The sequence below is a fragment of the Lemur catta genome, chromosome 6 (assembly GCF_020740605.2).
Source record: "Lemur catta isolate mLemCat1 chromosome 6, mLemCat1.pri, whole genome shotgun sequence".
NCBI lineage: Eukaryota > Metazoa > Chordata > Mammalia > Primates > Lemuridae > Lemur > Lemur catta.
In genome coordinates this window covers 108,719,985-108,739,079 of record NC_059133.1, presented here as the reverse complement: position 1 = coordinate 108,739,079, position 19,095 = coordinate 108,719,985, and the positions used below count along the sequence as shown (strand labels likewise).

At 42.2% G+C, this 19,095-nt stretch overlaps 1 protein-coding gene across 1 annotated transcript in view; it reads right to left on the bottom strand.

The window, feature by feature from the left end:
- Positions 1–18,552, bottom strand: part of LOC123640226 (protein NDNF-like) — a 47,034-nt gene extending 28,482 nt beyond the window's left edge. The window contains exon 1 of the mRNA XM_045554702.1: positions 18,334–18,552. The gene's annotated coding sequence lies outside the window, so the exon portion shown is untranslated. The remainder of the gene's footprint in view (positions 1–18,333) is intronic.
- Positions 18,553–19,095: the final 543 nt, after the last annotated feature.

The following is a 19,095-nucleotide window of genomic DNA, read 5'->3' as shown; positions in this document are numbered from 1 at the left end:
ACCTGAATTTAATTTTTGGTCTGCTCTTCACTCTTCCATCCTCCACTATCATGCAATTTTTATTTTTTCATTCATTCATTCATTCAATCATTCATTCAAATTTTGGTACAGTTAAAAGGCTGCCAAAGCAAAACAAAAAAAGATCACTTAGAGTAAAAAGATCTGAGTTGAAGAAGTCCTAACCAAACCATTATCACATTATCTGCTTTTGTACTTTGAGTGAGTCTTTTAATCTCTTTCAATCTCAATTACCTCATCTACAAAATGGAGACAATTATTCCCAGGATTGTTATAAGATTAAATGAAATAATGATGTGAGTACTCTTTTAAAACTAAAAAGGTTCTATTTATCTTTAAATGGTGTAGGCCAGTTTCTCAAACTGGTTGCAAAATTTTATTCAACAGCAAAAGACATGTTTCGACTTGCTCTTCAAATGGAGATAGAAGGAGTTCCAGCATCAGATTATTCTATCTTTATTCACCTAACCTCTAAGGTAAGAGGTTAGGACCCTATTCAAGTAGAGACTGACTAGAAAGAAGAACAAAGGAAAGGCCACAGTGTTGGATTTTTAAAAACAATCACATCAACAACAGTAAACTCTTAATATTTTTTAGCTTTGCTACACTGTATCTGAGGACATCAATGTTGTTTAATAAACAAAACTAGATTAGAACTGGTTCAAAGGTGAGCCTGCTCAGGCTCCTCAGGCGCTAGATCTAGCCAAGGATTTCAGAGGCACGTGTTGAGATTAACGCACGGAGGATCAACATCAGTTCCTGGGTTGTTCTGCATTATTATCTCTGGATTAAGAGATGATTAAAGAAAAGGACACTTTCAAAAGGCAGACGCTGAAGACAGACCCCACAGTCATTTCTAATAATGCGTTTATAGCAAATTATGATGAAATGATACAAGCATATAAACCTACAGCAATTACAGAGATGACAAACCACAAATACTGACCTGGTGTGGGAATTCAGACCCACAATTATGTCATCCTTCTCCCCGCAAGGAAGTAAGATATACAGTTAGGTGTGGTTTGTTTTGTTTTTTTTTTAAAGGAAGCGCTAAGGAAAAAGCTGCAGCTTGGGGTCCACAATGTTCCGTGGTCATTACACAAAATAGAGGCTGCTGCCAAGAGAAAAAGAGGTTTCAAAACTGCCTGGTTGTTGTCACTGCTTTGTAAATGTGTGAATGAACTTTAAATGTACAGATTTTCTTTTTAAATTACAGATTGAATTTGGTGGCTGGAGTATTAATATGGGTGTATAAATACTTTTACGGTCTGAACTTATTTTTTCTTATATTTCAAAGGGCTTTAAGCTTTTAGAATAGAATATATCCTCATATATATGTCTATGATAGTTATCATTATTTCACTGAAACATACAGTTTCATTCAATATTTTGAAATAATCCATTTTAAAAATCTTAGGCTGATCTAATTTCACCTCTTACCTCTCAAGAATGCCACATAATTAATGGAATAATGTAATAACTGTATAGGTGAATTACCACTAATTATTACTAATTTTCAAAAGGGATTCTGTAACTTATTGATTTTTCAGTGATACAGCTGCCATACGTAATTGGAGTATGTTTAAATATCATGGGTTATGGGTCTCTAATAAACTTATAACTTACTTTTTTAATCACCAATTTTCTTATTAGGCTCTACTTACTGAAGAAAATGTTTTTCTTTTTTCTTTTTTCTTTTTTTTTTTTTTTTTTTAGTGGTAACTATCAGCTGTATTTATTTTTATTTTTATTTTTTTTTAATATATATATTTTTTTATTTCAGCTCATCATGGGGGTACATAAGTTTAGGTTATATACATTTTCCATGTCCCACCCATCCCCCCGAGTCAGAGTCCCAAGCGCGTCCGTTCTCATTCTCCAGACAGTGCACCTGGCACTCATCATGTAGTCATACCTCCATCCCCTCCCCCCCCCCACCTCCCCGGGTCTGCACCTTCAAGCATGACCATTCCCCAGAGGGTGTGCAACGCACTCATCATGTAGGCATACACCCATCCCCTCCCCCCACCCCCCATCCCAGTCTGATATCCAATTGGTATCCTTCCCTGATGTACATTTAGGTGATGATCAGGGAAACCAGTTTTCTGGTGAGTACATGTGATGCTTGTTTTTCCATTCTTTGGATACTTCACTTAGTATAATGGGTTCCAGCTCTCTCCAGGAGAACCAAAGAGATGTCGTATCATTGTTATTTCTTATAGCTGAGTAGTACTCCATGGTATACATATACCACAGTTTACTAATCCATTCGTGGATTGATGGGCACTTGGGTTGTTTCCACATCCTTGCGATTGTAAATTGTGCTGCTATAAACATTCGGGTACAGGTGTCTTTGTTAAAGAATGACTTTTGTTCTTCTGGGTATATGCCCAATAATGGGATTGCTGGATCAAATGGTAGGTCTACTTGAATCTGTTTAAGGTATCTCCATATTGCTTTCCATAGGGGTTGCACTAGTTTGCATTCCCACCAGCAGTGTATGAGTGTTCCTGTCTCTCTGCATCCACGCCAACATGTGTTGTTTTGGGATTTTTTGATAAAGGCCATTCTCACCGGAGTTAAGTGGTATCTCATTGTGGTTTTGATTTGCATTTCCCTGATGATTAGGGATGTTGAGCATTTTTTTATATGTTTTTTGGCCATTCTTATGTCTTCTTTTGAAAAATTTCTATTCATGTCCTTTGCCCATTTTTTGATAGGATTGTTTGATTTTTTCCTGCTGATTTTCCTGAGTTCTAAATAGATTCTTGTTATCAGTCTTTTATCTGATGTGTAGTATGCGAAAATTTTTTCCCATTCTGTAGGCTGTCTGTTTATTTTCATGACTATTTCTTTGGCTGTGCAGAAGCTTTTTAATTTAATCAGGTCCCAGTCGTTTATTTTTGTTGTTGCTGCGATTGCCTTAGGGGTTTTCTTCATAAATTCTTTGCCTAGACCAATGTCTGTAAGAGTCTTTCCTACATTTTCTTCTAGAATTCTAATTGTTTCCCATTTAAGGTTTAAATCTGTTATCCACCGTGATTTGATTTTTGTGAGAGGTGAAATCTGTGGGTCCTGTTTCAGTCTTCTACATGTGGCTATCCAGTTTTCCCAGCACCATTTATTGAATAGGGACTCTTGTCCCCAGAGTATGTTTTTGTCTATTTTGTCAAAGATTAGATAGTTATATGAGGATGATTTTATATTTGGGTTTTCTGTTCTGTTCCACTGGTCTGTGTCCCTGCCCTTGTGCCAATACCAAGCAGTTTTAAGAACCACAGCTTTGTAGTATAGTTTGAAGTCTGGCAAATCAATACCTCCCATTTTGTTTTTATTGCTTAAGATTGCTTTTGCTATACGGGGTCTTCTCTGATTCCATACAAAGTGTATAATTATTTTTTCTAAATCTGTGAAAAATGATGTTGGTATTTTAATAGGAATTGCATTGAATCTATAGATTACTTTGGGTAGGATAGACATTTTAACGATGTTAATTCTTCCAATCCATGAGCATGGTATGGATTTCCACTTATTTACGTGTTCTGCAATTTCCTTCCTTAGCGTTTCATAGTTCTCTTTATAGAGGTCCTTTACCTCTTTAGTTAAATATATTCCTAGATATTTTATTTTCTTTGTTGCTATTTTGAAAGGTATTGAGTCCTTAATTTGGTTCTCCGATTGAATGGTATTGGCATATATGAATGCCTCTGATTTGTGTGTATTGACTTTGTAACCTGAGACATTACTGAATTCGTTAATTAATTCCAGGAGTCTCTTGGTTGAGTCCTTGGGGTTTTCCAGATACAACATCATGTCATCAGCAAAGAGTGAGAGTTTGATCTCTTCTGTCCCTATTTGGACACCTTTGATTCTGCTCTCTTGTCTGATAGCTCTCGCAAGGACTTCCAATACTATGTTGAAAAGTAATGGGGACAGTGGGCAGCCTTGTCTGGTTCCAGTTCTGAGTGGGAATGCTTTCAGTTTTTCCCCATTCAGTATGATGTTGGCTGTGGGTTTGTCATATATGGCTTGTATTATTTTTAGGTAGGTCCCATTTATGCCTATGTTGTTAAGTGTTTTTATCATAAAAGGGTGTTGAATTTTGTCAAATGCTTTTTCTGCATCTATTGAGAGGATCATATGGTCTTTATTTTTGCTTCTATTTACGTGGTTAATTACATTTATAGATTTTCGTATGTTAAACCACCCCTGCATCTCTGGGATGAAGCCTACTTGGTCATGATGAATTATTTTTTTAATCAGCACTTGGATACGATTTGCTAGGATTTTATTGAGAATTTTTGCGTCTACGTTCATGAGAGAAATTGGTCTGTAGTTTTCTTTTTTTGTTGCATCCTTTCCTGGTTTTGGTATTAATGTTATATTGGCTTGGTAGAATGTGTTGGGGAGAATTCCATCCTTCTCAATATTGAAGAATAGTTTATGTAGGATGGGCACCAGTTCATCTTTGTATGTATGGTAAAATTCAGGTGTGAACCCATCTGGACCAGGGCTTTTCTTTTTGGGAAGGTTTTTTATTGCTGTTTCAATTTCAGTTGTTGATATTGGTCTATTCAGGAATTCTATTTCTTCCTGATTGAGCTTGGGAAGGCTGTGTGATTCTAAAAATTTGTCCATTTCCTCCTCATTCTCCAATTTGTGTGCATAAAGATTTTTGTAATATTCATAGATAATGTCACGTATCTCTGTGGCTTCGGTTGTGATTTCTCCTTTCATGTTCCTGATGGAAGTTATTAAAGATTTTTCTTTTCTGCTCTTGGTTAGTCTAGCCAGTGGTGTGTCTATTTTATTTATCTTTTCAAAGAACCAACTTTTTGTTTTATTAATTTCCCTTATAGTATTTTTGTTGTCTTTTTCATTTAATTCTGATTTGATCTTAATAATTTCTCGCCTTCTGCTGGGTTTGGGGTCAGTCTGTTCTTCTTTCTCCAGCTCTTTGAGTCTATTCATTAAGTTGTCTAGTTGTAAATTGTCTGTCTTTTTGAAATAGGCATTTATGGAAATGAATTTTCCTCTCAGGACTGCTTTAGCTGCATCCCATAGATTTTGATAAGTTGTGTCACCTTTGTCATTTAATTCAAAGAATGTTTTGATTTCTGACTTAATTTCTTCCTTTACAAAATTGTTATTCAGGAGAAGGTTGTTTAGCTTCCATGACTTTGAGTAGGAATGAGAGTTCCTGTTAAGGTTCATTATTATTTTTATTCCATTGTGATCTGAGAAGATGCAGGGTATGATTTCTATTTTTTTAATTTTTTTAAGACTTGCTTTATGTCCTAGGATATGGTCAATCTTAGAGAATGTCCCGTGAGCTGATGAGAAGAATGTATATTCAGTGGTTTTCGGGTAGAATGTCCTGTAGATGTCAGTCAGGCCCATTTGTTCTAGCATTCTGTTTAAGTCTACTATGTCTTTGCTTATTTTCTGCTTGGAGGATCTGTCCTGTGCTGTCAGTGGGGTATTAAAATCTCCAACTATTAAAGTGTTGTTGCCTATGATTTGGTTTAGATCGAGTAGGATTTGCTTTATGAATCTGGGTGCACCTAGATTGGGTGCATATATATTAAGTATGGTTATGTCTTCTTGTTGAATTGTGCCTTTCACCAGTATGTAGTAACCGTCTTTGTCTTTTATTACTTTTGTTGGTTTGAAGACTAAGTTATTGGAAATTAAAACTGCCACACCAGCTTTCTTTTGGCTACCATTTGCTTGAAATATCAGGTTCCATCCTTTTATTTTCAGTCTAAATGCATCTTTGCCGGTTAAGTGAGTTTCCTGAAGGCAGCAGACACTTGGTTTGTGTTTTTTTATCCATTGGCCCAGTCTATGTCTCTTGAGTGGGGAATTCAGGCCATTGACATTTAGTGAGAGAACTGATAATTGGGATAGATTTCTGTTTATCTTATTGGGTAGAACTTCATTGCTATGTTTTCTCTCTTGAGCCATTGTGGTGGCTAGAATTTGATCTTTAGCTCTTGGGTGGTTTTACATTCGTGGGTCTTTGTTGTGATGATCCATGTGTAACTCTCTTTTGAGTACTTCTTGGAGGGGTGGCCTTGTCTTGGTGAATTCCCTCAGTCCTTGTTTATCCGAGAATGTCTTAATTTCTCCTTCATATAGAAAGCTTAGCTTAGCTGGGTACAAGATTCTAGGCTGGGCATTATTCTGTTTCAGAAGAGTGAGAATGGGGCCCCAACTTCTTCTTGCTTGTAAAGTTTCAGTTGAGAAATCTGGCGTAATTCTAATGGGCCTCCCTTTGTATGTTACTTGTTTCTTTCTCCTTACAGCTCGAAGAAGGGTCTCTTTAGTGGATATTTTGGTCAGTCTGACGACTACGTGGCGTGGTGTTTTCCTATTTGCTATGAATCTACCAGGGGTTCTTTGAGCTTCTTGAACCTGTATATCTAAAGTTTTAGCAAGGCCTGGGAAATTTTCTTCTATTATGTCTTCAAATAGTTTATCCAGCCCTTGCTTATTATCTTCTTCACCTTCAGGGATGCCTATAACTCTCACGTTAGGTTTCTTCACATAATCCCACATTTCTTGAAGACTCTGGTCTTTTTTCTTATTTCTTTGCTCTATCTCTGTGACTGTCTTATTTAATTGGAAAGAGTTATCTTCGATTTCTGAGATTCTGTCTTCTATTTGATCTACCCTGTTCTTGAGACTTTCCACTGTGTTTTGTAGCTCCCTGAATAAATCCCTCATTTCTAGGAGTTCAGTTTGGTTTTTTTTCAATACGTCTATTTCTTTAGTGAATTTTTCTTCCAAATCCTGGAATTTTTTTGCGGTTTCTTTGCGGTGGATATCAATTTTTTCTTGTATATCATTCAGCTTATTTATAACCCAAGACTGAAATTCTTCTGGTAACATGTTGGTATTCTGAAACTGGCTTGTGCCAATTGGAGGAGAGTTGGTATTTCTCTTTGGGGGCGAGGTTTCCGTTTGGTTTTTTGTGCTCCCCATATTTTTCCGCTGAGCCCTTCCCATCTGGCTCTATCGTTAGATCTTTTCTCACAGCTTTAGTCTAGTTAACAGCACGTCTTGTACTCTGTTCTTAGGCTATGGAACAGTCTAGGAATGTTGCTTCCTTTATCTATAGGGGGAGACTGTTGTGTGCTGTTTAGAGTTTCTTTTTTCTATCTCAGTTGGGGGGCTGCTTCTGATGGGTCCACCCCCAGAGGGTTGGCTTGACCTAAGACCAGTTTGGCAAGTTAAATCATTGTGTTGCGGACTTTCAGTTAGTAGGCAGGATTCACACGATTTGCAAGCAGAAAGCCTCTTCTCCCTCTCTTTTTTTTTTTTTTCCCCCCCCCTGGCTTTTTGGTTCTTCCTCTGGATGTGTGGTTTCTGTCTCCTTCAGCAGGAAAGACACTGGCTAGGCCGAGGAGGCAGTGCCCTCACTCTCTCAGTGCCCCAGCTGCTGCAGCTCCCACGGGCAAAGGTCTACACTGTCCCAGTGTTCCCAAGGTCCGGGCTCCACACTCTTGCGTCTGGGGAAGCACTCAGTGCTCACACCTGGGAAGGGGACCTGGAGAGGGTCTATGGATCAGGGGATGGAGCCTCCTGAGGAGTCGCCTGGCACCCTATGGCTCTGCAGCAATTAGACCTTGGCCCGCACAATTGTTCCTGCCCACCCGCAGATCACTGGCACTGGGGGGTAATTTTCAGGGTCCGATAGGAATCACAGCTGGGGGTCTGGAGCACTCAGGAGTTTACAGTAGCTCCTGGGCTGGAGGGACACCGGAAAGGAGAAAAGAAAAAGAAAGGAAAAAAGAAAAGAAAAAAAAAAAAAAAAAAGGAGAGAAACAATATGAATAACAAGAAGAAGAAAGAGAAAACAAGAAAGAAAAGAGAAAGAAAGAAAGAAAGAAAGAGAGAGATAAAAAGAAAAAAAAAGAAAAAAAAAAAATCCCACTTTAATATTTCAGGCTCGGGGCCCCTCGCCTCGGTGCAGGTCCGCTTCTGTCCCTTTAAGAGATAGGGCTCCGGCACCGCAGAGGCCTGCCAGAGTCCAAGGTCCTTTCCGCTTAGCTGTGGGAACCGAGGTGGCTACTGCGCGTCCGTCGGTCGCAGGCGCCAGGGGAGAGCGTTCAGAGCTCGGCAGGCGCCAGGGCCCACCGCGGCTCCCCAGCCAGAGAGCTGCCGTACGGGAAGAGAAAAGCAAAAAAGTCCCGCTTTAATATTTCACGCTCGCGGCCCCTCGCCTCGGTGCAGGTCCGCGTCTGTCCCTTTAAGAGATAGGGCACTGGCACCGCGGAGACCTGCCAGAGTTCAAGGTCCTTTCCGCTTAGCTGTGGGAACCGAGATGGCGACCACACGAGAGCGTTCAGAGCTCGGCAGGCGCCAGGGCCCGCAGCGGCTCCCCAGCCGGAGAGCTGCCGTACGGGAAGAGAAAAGCAAAAAAGTCCCGCTTTAATATTTCACGCTCGCGGCCCCTCGCCTCGGTGCAGGTCCGCGTCTGTCCCTTTAAGAGATAGGGCACCACGGAGACCCGCCCGAGTCCAAGCTCTCTCCCGCCTATGTCACCTGTCCTCGGAGCTCCACGTCTCCCGCGGTGATTCTGCACCAATTTCAGCCAGATCCCTGACCGAGTGGATGTGGGGGTCAGTGGGGAGATCAAGCCGCTCTGCTGTGGGGCTGTACCCGCCCCACTCGCCGGTGAGGCGGGCACGGCCGTCCCGCACTCCGCTGTCTGTTTTCCGTCCCGCACTCTCCAAATTATCTTGGTCTGATTTCTCACTCGCCTCTGTTTTTTCCTGTTCCCCGTGTCCCACGGTGATTCTCCGTGGGTTCACACCGCCGTTCCTGTGGAGAAGCAATCCTCTAGCGTTGTGGCAGGTGGAGATCCACGCCTTCCTCTCTGGGAGCACAAATCCAGGAGGTCACCTCCACTCCGCCATCTCTTATTTTTTCTTTTATCAGATAACTTGTCTCCAAGGTATGGCAAAGGCTCTATTACATGTGTATGTAGAAAGAGAGAGAGCTCAAACTCAACACATAGCATATCCTAGAACATTTTAACACCCAGATTTGAATGGCTGGTCAGTCGGACTAATCAAGAAGGCTAAAGAAAGGAAAAGGGATTTGATTTCAAGAGATAGTCTCACAGCTATAAGTAGGCTTAAGAAAGCAAACTGATAATCGAGCTTGCCTTTTACGATTGGAGCAGAATTTGTGCGAATGGTGGCTGGGGGTGTGGGAAGGCCAGGGGAGGTTTACGTCAGAACCTACACACATTCTGAGATGGAAACTCTATTATACTTTCCATGATTTCCCTATTAAAAAAGACTAACCTTCTGGAAGGATAGATGTTAGGCGTTATTTATCTGTTTATCACTGGTAGCCCTTAGCGCCATTTAGAACTAGAGTGTTTTTACTCTCAAAGAGAAGTTGTTTCTGCTGCACCTTAAATAATGATTTGAAAGTGGAAAAGTTTAATGGTTTCCCCTAAAAAATTCTCTATTAGCTAACTATTACCAAAAACAAACAGTGCACAGGAAGCCTAGAATTATGGTCTTGTGGATGCAGGCTTAATAAATGATACTCCGAATCATTAAATTGCAAAAACATTCTAAGCAAATTGGGTCCATGCGAATGAATTTGGCAATTAATCTCAACTTAAAATTTTTAGAAATTTTCATCAGTTTTGCTTCTGAAACCAAAAACTTATGACTTTATTTAAAAAGTTTCTGCAAGTTTAGATAAGTCTCTTCACTAAAATGGAGTGTCAGGTTTCTCAGGCGTAAGAGGATACAGTATCTTCCTCACTGGGTTGCTCTGAGGATTAAGGAAAATGATGGATGTGGAAGGCCTATAACAACCAAGGGTTATATAAAGTTATACTATTATTAATAAATAGTCATTTCCATTTCTGTTGTAAAATTCAAAGCACAGAAACAACTGTAACATCGGTTAATAACTAACTTAACTGAAAAGCAATAAAATTTTAAAGAAAAACTTTAAAATGTAACACAACTGATATGGTTTGGATGTTTGGCTCCTCCAAATCTCACGATGAAATGTGATCCCTGCGTTGGATGTGGGGCCCGATGGGGGGTGCCTGGGTCCTGTGCCGATCCCCTCAGGAGTGGCCCGGTGCCCTCCTGCAATAATGAGTAAGGTCTCCCTTTATTAATTCCCGAGAGAGCAGGTTGTGTGGAGCCTGGCACCTCCTCCTCCCTCTCTTGCTCATCTCTTGCCATGTGACACACCTGCTCCCCCTCACCTTCCACCTTGACGGGAAGCTCCCTGAAGCCCCCACCAGAAGCAGCTGCTGATGCAATGCTTCTTGTACAGCCCACAGAAGCATGAGCCCAATAAATCTCTTCTCTTTATAAATTACCCAGCCTCAGGTATTCCTTTATGTCAACGCAAAATGGACTAATACGATGATATTCATGAAAAGTGTTGGGAAGTATTTTTTAAACTATCAGAATACTGAAATTTTCAGAACATAACGGCATATAATATCTATTGATAACAGAGGAATTATGAAATGCTTATACAAATAACTAAGAATACTCCCGACAACAGTGACTAGTTTATGTGGGAAATTTTTCAGCTTCCTGCTCAACTCCTTTCAAGACCTCTCATTCTATAATGTATTGTCTACACCGTGGTCTTCAAACCTCTTAGAACTGTGATTTAAAAATATATATATATATTAATGTGTAATGTATAAAATACTTAAAGGCAATCTATACTGGGATGAGTATCATAACTATAGTGGATGACATTGTACATTTCAAATTTTTTTCAAGTTAATATCAGTGGTGTTTTGTGAACAGGGCTAATAAGAATGTCACTATTATTATTATTATTACTACTTTATTTTTTCGAGATGGGACCTTGCCATGTTCCCCAGGCTGCAGTACAGTGGCTATTCACAGTTGCGATCATAAAGCAACACAGCCTCGAACTGCTGGGCTCAAGCAATTCTCCTGCTCCAGCCTCCCAAGTGATGGGGTCTATAGGCACGTGCCATCACACCCAGCAGAATGTCATCATTTTTACTTCAGAGAAGCTGTCACCATTTCCATTTTTTGTTGTTCCACGACCATCTGATATGCTGAGTAAGACTGTGCCTTTGTTAATTTGTTTATTATTAATAGTCATAAAACTTAATTTCATTATTTATACATAAAAGTGAATATAAATATTAATAGATCTGCTATTTCCTTCTTACACTATAATGGGGCATCTTGTCCACCGCAATGAAACAAAGAGGACACTCCCTTTCAGAGGCCTTTGCTTTACCAGGCCGGTGCTCTCAGAAGCTGGATACCTACTCCGTGTGACTTCAGAGGCAACGGGAAACTTCCACCACAAAATTAAAAGAGTATCTCGTATCTTTCATTGTATCGTCCTTAAAAGACAAGTTTTTAAATGCAAATATTCACTGGGCCTAACCTTGCAAAGTTAATCTCAAATGCACTTTCTATTTCCCGGACATCAGAATTTTAAATCTTTGATTCACACCACGGCATAATGAGCATGGGTTACATAATTTGTGGGGCCCAGGGCAAGACCTCTTGTTCAAAAATTAGGAATTTCAAGATGGTGACACTGGAGCATTCAGCCAAGCCCCAGGTCCCTCTAAGAGTGGCCCATGAAGCTGACCCAGGACGTAACTTAATACTTTTATAACAAACTGAGAATTATCAGGGGAAGAGAATAAAGAGCAGGTATATACTAAAGGTAGACTGTCCAAAACAGTAGAGCCTAGAGGATATAAATATATGTATACACAGACATACATACACACATATATAGATATATCACCCCTCTCTAAAACTTTGTCTAAGCTGGCCTCATTCCTATCTGGCTTTATCTAGCTATTAACATATCTTGGTAATACATTAGCTGATATCAGTTTATCCATTTCCCATGGCAGGGCTATTTTCATATTTATAGGGGACAATAAAAAAATTACTTTAAAAGTAAAGGAAAAATTATTTTTCAGGTAGTCTTTTAGTACCCTGAGAGGCCCAGGTAACATCTGGGGGCAGGGTGGCTTCCCTGGTATCTCCCAGGCCATCTCTCCTGTGACCCACCTGTTACTTCATCTGCTAGTATGGTGAATCTTGCTACTGTGATCATTAATTAGAGGGGCACAGTTTTGTCTCCATTTGGAGGTAGTTTTATTTTTCCATAAAAAAGTAATGTATTTTCATAGCACATTTTCACAAACTTCGACAGATCACCCAATAGAACTAACAATATCAGAGACTCAGGGAAGCAAAGAGATAAACAATTGCTGTCCTTTTCCAGTTTGCCAGGTGTTCTAGCTAGCAAACTCTGTTACCCTGTTGGCAACAAATGCCTCTTCAATTACAGGATCTAATTACTTGTGAATCAGTCCAAATTTGAAGCTTTTGACCGTATCAATGAATTTTAGTGAATGCTGTAATTTAATATGAAATTATAACCTTGAGGACTATCAACATACACATGATATTTAGATCTACATCATGATATATATATGCTAGTGTTATGCATAAAAAGGTACTTATATGTTTTCTAATGTATTTTTAACAAAATTACTCAAATGGATCAAGTATGTTTATGTTTGTGTGGGTTTTTTTTATATGACAGATAATTTAACAAGAAATGTATTTCATCACTGGATAAAATGCATAATGTTCCACTTGGCAATGCCTACAAGCTTAGCATATATATGAATTAAACTCAGTCATCAAAGCCGTCTCCAAGTTGTATATGGATTACTATGGTTTACTTTTCACTACAATGTGCTGTAAATTGTAACCATCTACATTCCAGTAGGCACCTAACACCATAGCATCTAAATTGAAGAAAGCAATCCAAAACAACTCAGGCCCTTTTACACTAGCTTTTCTCTCTTAAACACAATATCAATATTTTCAAGAAAGTACCACAATGCCACCCCCTCATTTTGTTTACCAACTGTCTGGATACAGTATTGTCTGTGTTGCATATACTAACTTGTTCATAGTTCCTATATTATAATTTGTAAAAATAGTCATGGTGATTTCAAAAACAAGATATCACACCTTACAGGTATTTCTAATTATGAGTTCAGATTTTACTGCTTATTTTCAAAAACATTAAATTTCAATCTCATATTTTATGTACATCTGTATATATAAGGACATTGCTTCAGAAAAGAAGATATAGTTATGGTGATTTTTAGTTGTTGATAAAACACACATTTGAGTATAGTCCAATTTGGAATATATGTTCTCTGAGCACACAGCTGGAAGAAGAGGGTGTTTACCTTGATATTCTCTTAGAGGGAAGAAACATCGACAGAAACTTGTACAGTCTCCATTTATTTCAGCTGGTCACCACTATTTGTGGTATCGGCTGAAATCATTCCCATTAGAAATGCATGGATGTTGTTAACTCCATTTTTGTAATTTGGTTGTTACATTTAAACGTCTCCATCCTGCCAAGAGAGTGTCTAAGAGTTCCGCTCAAATGAGCTGACTTCTAATCATCCATAATCATGTTTTTATCAAGTTCCTTCCAAACTTTATATAACCCCATTATTTCTAAAAATGTTATTTTCTCACAACTATGAAAAGGGAACAAGTTATTTCAAAAGAAGAATTAAAAGAGACATTTGGTAAATTAACTATATATTTATACTACTACCTCCATCCATATTTTTTTAGATTCATTTCAGTTTTCATAAGTGAAACTAAAAATACTTCAGAGAACTATAGGAAACATTAAGTATGTGCCATGTTCAAATTTGCTGCAGGAAAAAATTAACAAATGAAAACCAAGACTCATTCACTAATTTACTAAAATAAATCAGCTTCCAAAGCATCCGGAAATTATTGAAGGAATAATGACATGTAATCTTGGAAGTTTCTATACTTTTCTTATAAACATGAGGTCTCTGGACTTCAAAGTGAAATTTAAATCAAATTTAACTCAATAAGTTCCTTGAAAAAAATTGACATTGTAATAGGACCCAATACCCAGCTGTTCTGTGGTCAAATCTGTCTCTTCATTCCAAGAGGAAAAATCTACAGAAACATATTGCTAGCTGGCTTTTTACTCCACATTGATCAAATTCTCTATCCTTAATTTTTAAAATGTAAAACAAGCAACTCATTTTTTATTTGGGAGAGGATTAATAAGATATACTTCATGTTTTCCAAATATTTTAAAGGACTAAAATTCATGTATTTGTTGGTGTGCAGTTTTTAGTAAAATACCAAAAGGAAAAAAAGGTGTGGATATTAAATCTTTGGGTTATGTGTTTAGGAAGTAGGCAGCCAAGAATCCTGCTTTTAGCACTGGCTGGGGCACTCATAGGCTATGGAACAGCAAATGCCGGGTGTCATCTCAGAAGTTTCAAGAAATACAGGAAATACATGCATCCAAGCAAACGCAGACTCAAACTGAAATGCTGTGGTTTTTCCCAAATATATAACTGAATTTATAGTCAACATACCACTATATGATACAATAAAATATTAGCATTTTTATTTTTCCATGTCATACTCTGTTATTGTTTTTAATGACAATGAAGTATGTACTGTTCTTCCTAGGTGGAAATAAACATGGAAGCGTGACGGCATGCATCCTAGATGTCGTTTAATTTTGCTCTTGTAATATAACGGAAAAATAAAGCAGAATTTATCCTAACTTCAAGGCACGAAATGCAAAGTATTTTTAAAAGGAGTATTTAGTAGATACCGAAGGACTTTGATTTTAAAACCAGTTTTCAAGGCAAAACTATTAGAAAGGAACATAGATCAGTAGTTACCAGGAATTAGGTTAAGGGAAGAGGATGACATCAAAGAGGCATAGTGTGAGAGAATTTTTGGAGTGACAGAATTATTCCATAGCATAACTATGATGGTGGACACGTCATTCTTCCCATTTGTCAAAATTCACAGAACCTACACCATGAAGAATGAATTTTACTGTACACAAATTAAAAATAAAACACAAACTAATTTTAAAAAAATAAAAATTTAAAATAAAATCAGCTTTCAAAGCAAACATTTGGTGTGGTTTACTATTTATTATTCAGTTATGCTGTGGCTTCTACTAAATGGCTGTGAACCAACAGGGGAAGAATAAATTATGTTCTTCAGAATAATCCTTCCAAATAAACATTTATAAGGTCTAGCTATTATTTCAAGGTCAAATGAATTAGCTGGATTATTTTTGTTGGTTATGCTTGCCTTTGACCCACAGATGACTACGGGATATACTTTCTTCCTAATCAGTAGCTCGTGGCGACTGACTCTGGCAGGGTTCAATCTGTGAGCTGGTGCTGTGGGCCCCTGGCTCCCCCAGGCTAAGGCTGACAAGAAGACCGAGCAGAAAAAGTGGGAGCGAGCACTGGTTGGTCACAGGTATCAACCTCCTCATTACAAAGAAACTCAGGAAGGGAAATTAAAATCGTTTTAATCAGCACGTATTATGTGCAATTCACACACTGCTCCCAGGCTTTCTGATAATTCAGGTGCAATCATTCCATTTCCAGTATCTGCTCATCCATCATATCAAAGTAATATGTTCTAACAACAGCAAGAAAAACACTCAGTTTTAAAATAAAAATTCTGACCTCTGGACAGTCTGAATAGAACTGCTATAGAAATAAATACACAAAGATAACAACAGATACACTTTATTTCTACACCCCCGTTCATTTCAAATAGTTTATTAGAGTTTTAGAACATATTTTTCCCCCTACCAGAGAGTCTCTTTGGTGAGTCCAAGTGAGAAAACTGAAATCTGAATCGCCAAGGTTCATAAAGCCAATTGAAAAAGCCTCTTGCCGGGATCGTATAGTGGTTAGCACTCTGAGCTGTTAAAAAGTCTTTGCATTAAGTTATCTGAGGACCAACCCATTGTGGCTGCTTCCAACGCACCATAGCCTCTGCACGACAGTGCAAAGGCTGTGACATCAGTTTTGAGTCTTTAACATTCATACTTTATCACATGAACGTCAAACAGACCCAGGACAAATAAACTGAGGGTAGGGGCTTCCCTTACTCTTAGAAGAGTACTTTCCAATTATATATTTTGTTAACATCTTAAGAGATAAAAACTGTATCTGCAAGTGATTAAAAGATGTTTTATATTCGTGGCTTGATTTCTGCTAAAATGAATGCGTAATTTAAACCACACATAATTCATAGCAATTTAGTCCTATTACAGAGTTCTAGCTTCTTTTTTATGATACTTACTAATTAAAACAGAGTGTTACTGCCATGCTGAGCCTGAGTCTTTGACATACAGGTTTAATGAATAAAATGTCCTGACACACAAATGAAAACAATGATGCAGGCAAGGCTGCAAGCTGTTATGTTTCAAGCGTGTGGTAAAGATTAAGGACATTCACCGAAGTTAAGAACTGTGCAGAGAAGGGACTCGAAATTTCTTTCCTTAAAGGAAGAAGTAAAGGATTTTTAAGAGAAATCTGAAATAGTCCTAATTTCTCTAACTTCTTGGCCCCTTGTTCCCAGTTGTCCCCTTACCCCCTCCAGGAATTTAAACTCGTAAGAGTCACTTTTGAAGAATAAGGGGTATTTTAATATAATCCTGAATACAGGTTTAGATTGAAAATGGGAATCGGGACCATAATTAATTATGTTGCCAAGATTTTTAAACTTTAAGCAGACAGACTGAGGCAAATGACATTTCATAAAGAGTACAACCTTCTAAAAGTTCACGGATTAAAAGTCTGATAAAATGACAGTATCTTTCTGACATTTGATTAATCCCATATGCAGAAGGACTGTGAGGAATTAATGCCGTTTTGGCGTTTTCACTTTCTGAAACCACTGTAATAAGAGACTGACATGCAATCAAGTATAAACACGAGTCCTCAGCGAGGGTTAGGGCTTTATTATCACTCTCAATAAACAGTAATGAATGATAATAAATGCCGATCGCCCTCGCTACCCTCTGCTCCATACACATAGCGTCCATCCATCACTTCTTCCGGGATAACAGAGCAGTTGGATCCCACCAAACCCTCAGCAACCGCCCCCTTGGGAAGGAGGTTTTCTCTCCCCTTCTGGGACCCCAGGGAGGGCTCTGCTTGTCTGCAGGGGTGGAGAGCGGAGCAGGCCCCATTTATTTGCACTGACGACTCCCCCGTCCCGGGCGCTCAGGGGACGGGACGGGACGGGGCGGGGGGGGGGAGGGAAAGGGGGAGGAGGGGGGAGAGGGAGGAGGTGGAGGAGGGGGGAGAGGGAGGAGGGGGAGGGGAGGGGGGGAGGGGGGAGGGAGGAGGGGGAGGAGAGGAGGAGGAGGGTGCGGGGGAGAGGGAGGAGAGAGCCGCGTGTCTGCCGAGATCAACTAAATGCAAACGCAGATTGTCCCTGCCATCCAGCGGGACCGTCAGACAAGCAGCGAACAAATCCATCAACCCCACGAAGTTGCTAAAAACTCTGCAAAAGACACACACAGACAGACGTTTGCTCGGGTTCATTTCCCGCTCCAGGTCTCGGCTTCCGGGAGGCACTCGTGCCCGCAGCCAGGGTGGGCAGCACCCCGCAGGGGCAGCTCGGCGCCAGCGGGCGGGGCCGGTGCAGGACGCTGCGGGACGCTCGCCCCTGCTGGGGCCGGGTGCGGGCAGGAAGGGCGCACGAGCAGACGACATCGCCCCCCACCTCGGGCAGCTCGCGACGGGCCCCAAGGAAACAGCTGGGACCCGGAGTCGCGGGCGCGGCCCCGCGTGTCGCAGCCGGGAGGGAAGGTGGCGCGGCCGGCGCGCCCCGACCCGCGCACGGACGGCCGAGGCCGCGACGCCGAGGCGCCCGGCTGCGGCGGGAGGGTCCCACCGGGGGCGGCTTTGCCCTCGGAGCGAAGTACGAGCCGGCCCCAGGCCCCCCGCTCCGCCCGGGGAAGTTTCTCTGACGACGCCGCCCCGACCTCGCACCCTTCGCCCCCCGCAGCCGCCCCGCACACCCCGGCCCCGCAGACCTTCCCGCCGGCCGGAGGGCGCGGGCCTGGAGAGGGGGCATGGCGCTCCCGGCGGGCGGGCCTGCGCGGGGTGAAGGCTCCGCGGCTTCCCGGACCCCGCCGCACCGCGGGTCCCGGTCCCCGCGCCTTCCCCGCCAGCGCGACGTCCGTCCGCCGCCTAGCGTTTCTCGGGGCCGCCCAGCCACGGGGGCAGCCTGGAACCCGAGGGAAACCCGCCCCGCACCCCGCTGCCCGCAGCTCCCGGGAGCCCCGCCGGCGCTTCCGAATCGGGCCCGCAGGAGCCCGCGAGCGAGCGCCCCTGCGCCGGCGCTGCCGCTCGGGCGTCGGGCTCTGCCTGCTCTCGCCGCTCACCTCAGAGATCCGTCCGGCCTCCCGGGGGAGGCGGAGAGCGGCCGCCCCGAGGTGCGGCGCGAGCAGCCCGGCGCCGGCGTCCGGAAACCGGGCGACCAGAGGGAGGGGGCGGAGCGGGGAGAAGCGAAAAATTCCGTCGGCGGAAGCGTCCCAACTTTGCGGCCGGCACAGCAAACTTCAAAGGCGGGCGAGGGCGCGCGGCGGGCGGCCGCCGAAGTGGCCGCGAAGCGAAGCCGGGAGCCGCGCCGGTCGGGGAGTCCCGGGTGGAGCTGGGAGCGGCGGGAGGGCCTTTGAAAAGGCGGGGGGCGTGCGGACGCCGGGCGGCGGGACGATGCCGGGCGCGCGGCTCCGTTCGCTCCGCTGTCTGGCGGCTCCGAGCGGGGAGTGTGTGTTCGCTCCGAGTGTCACCGCTGAGCCCGGAGCTGTCCCCTCCCAGCCCCGGCCGCTCCCGCCCCGCCGCCACCGCCCGCCCCTCCCTCCGCTGCCCGCCGCCTCCCCCCATCCCTCCTTCCCTCTCCCGCTGCACGCCAGCGCGCTCGCACACTCCTCTCTGTCTCACACTCCACACACACACGCACATATGCACACACTCCTCTCTCTCACACTCCTCTCTCACACACACACGCGCACATACTCCTCTCACACACACACTCCTCTCACACACACCTCTCTCTCACACATGCAACTTCTCTGTGACACACACCTCTCAGGCACACAACTCACACACACCTCACACACACCGCACACACACTTCTCACACAC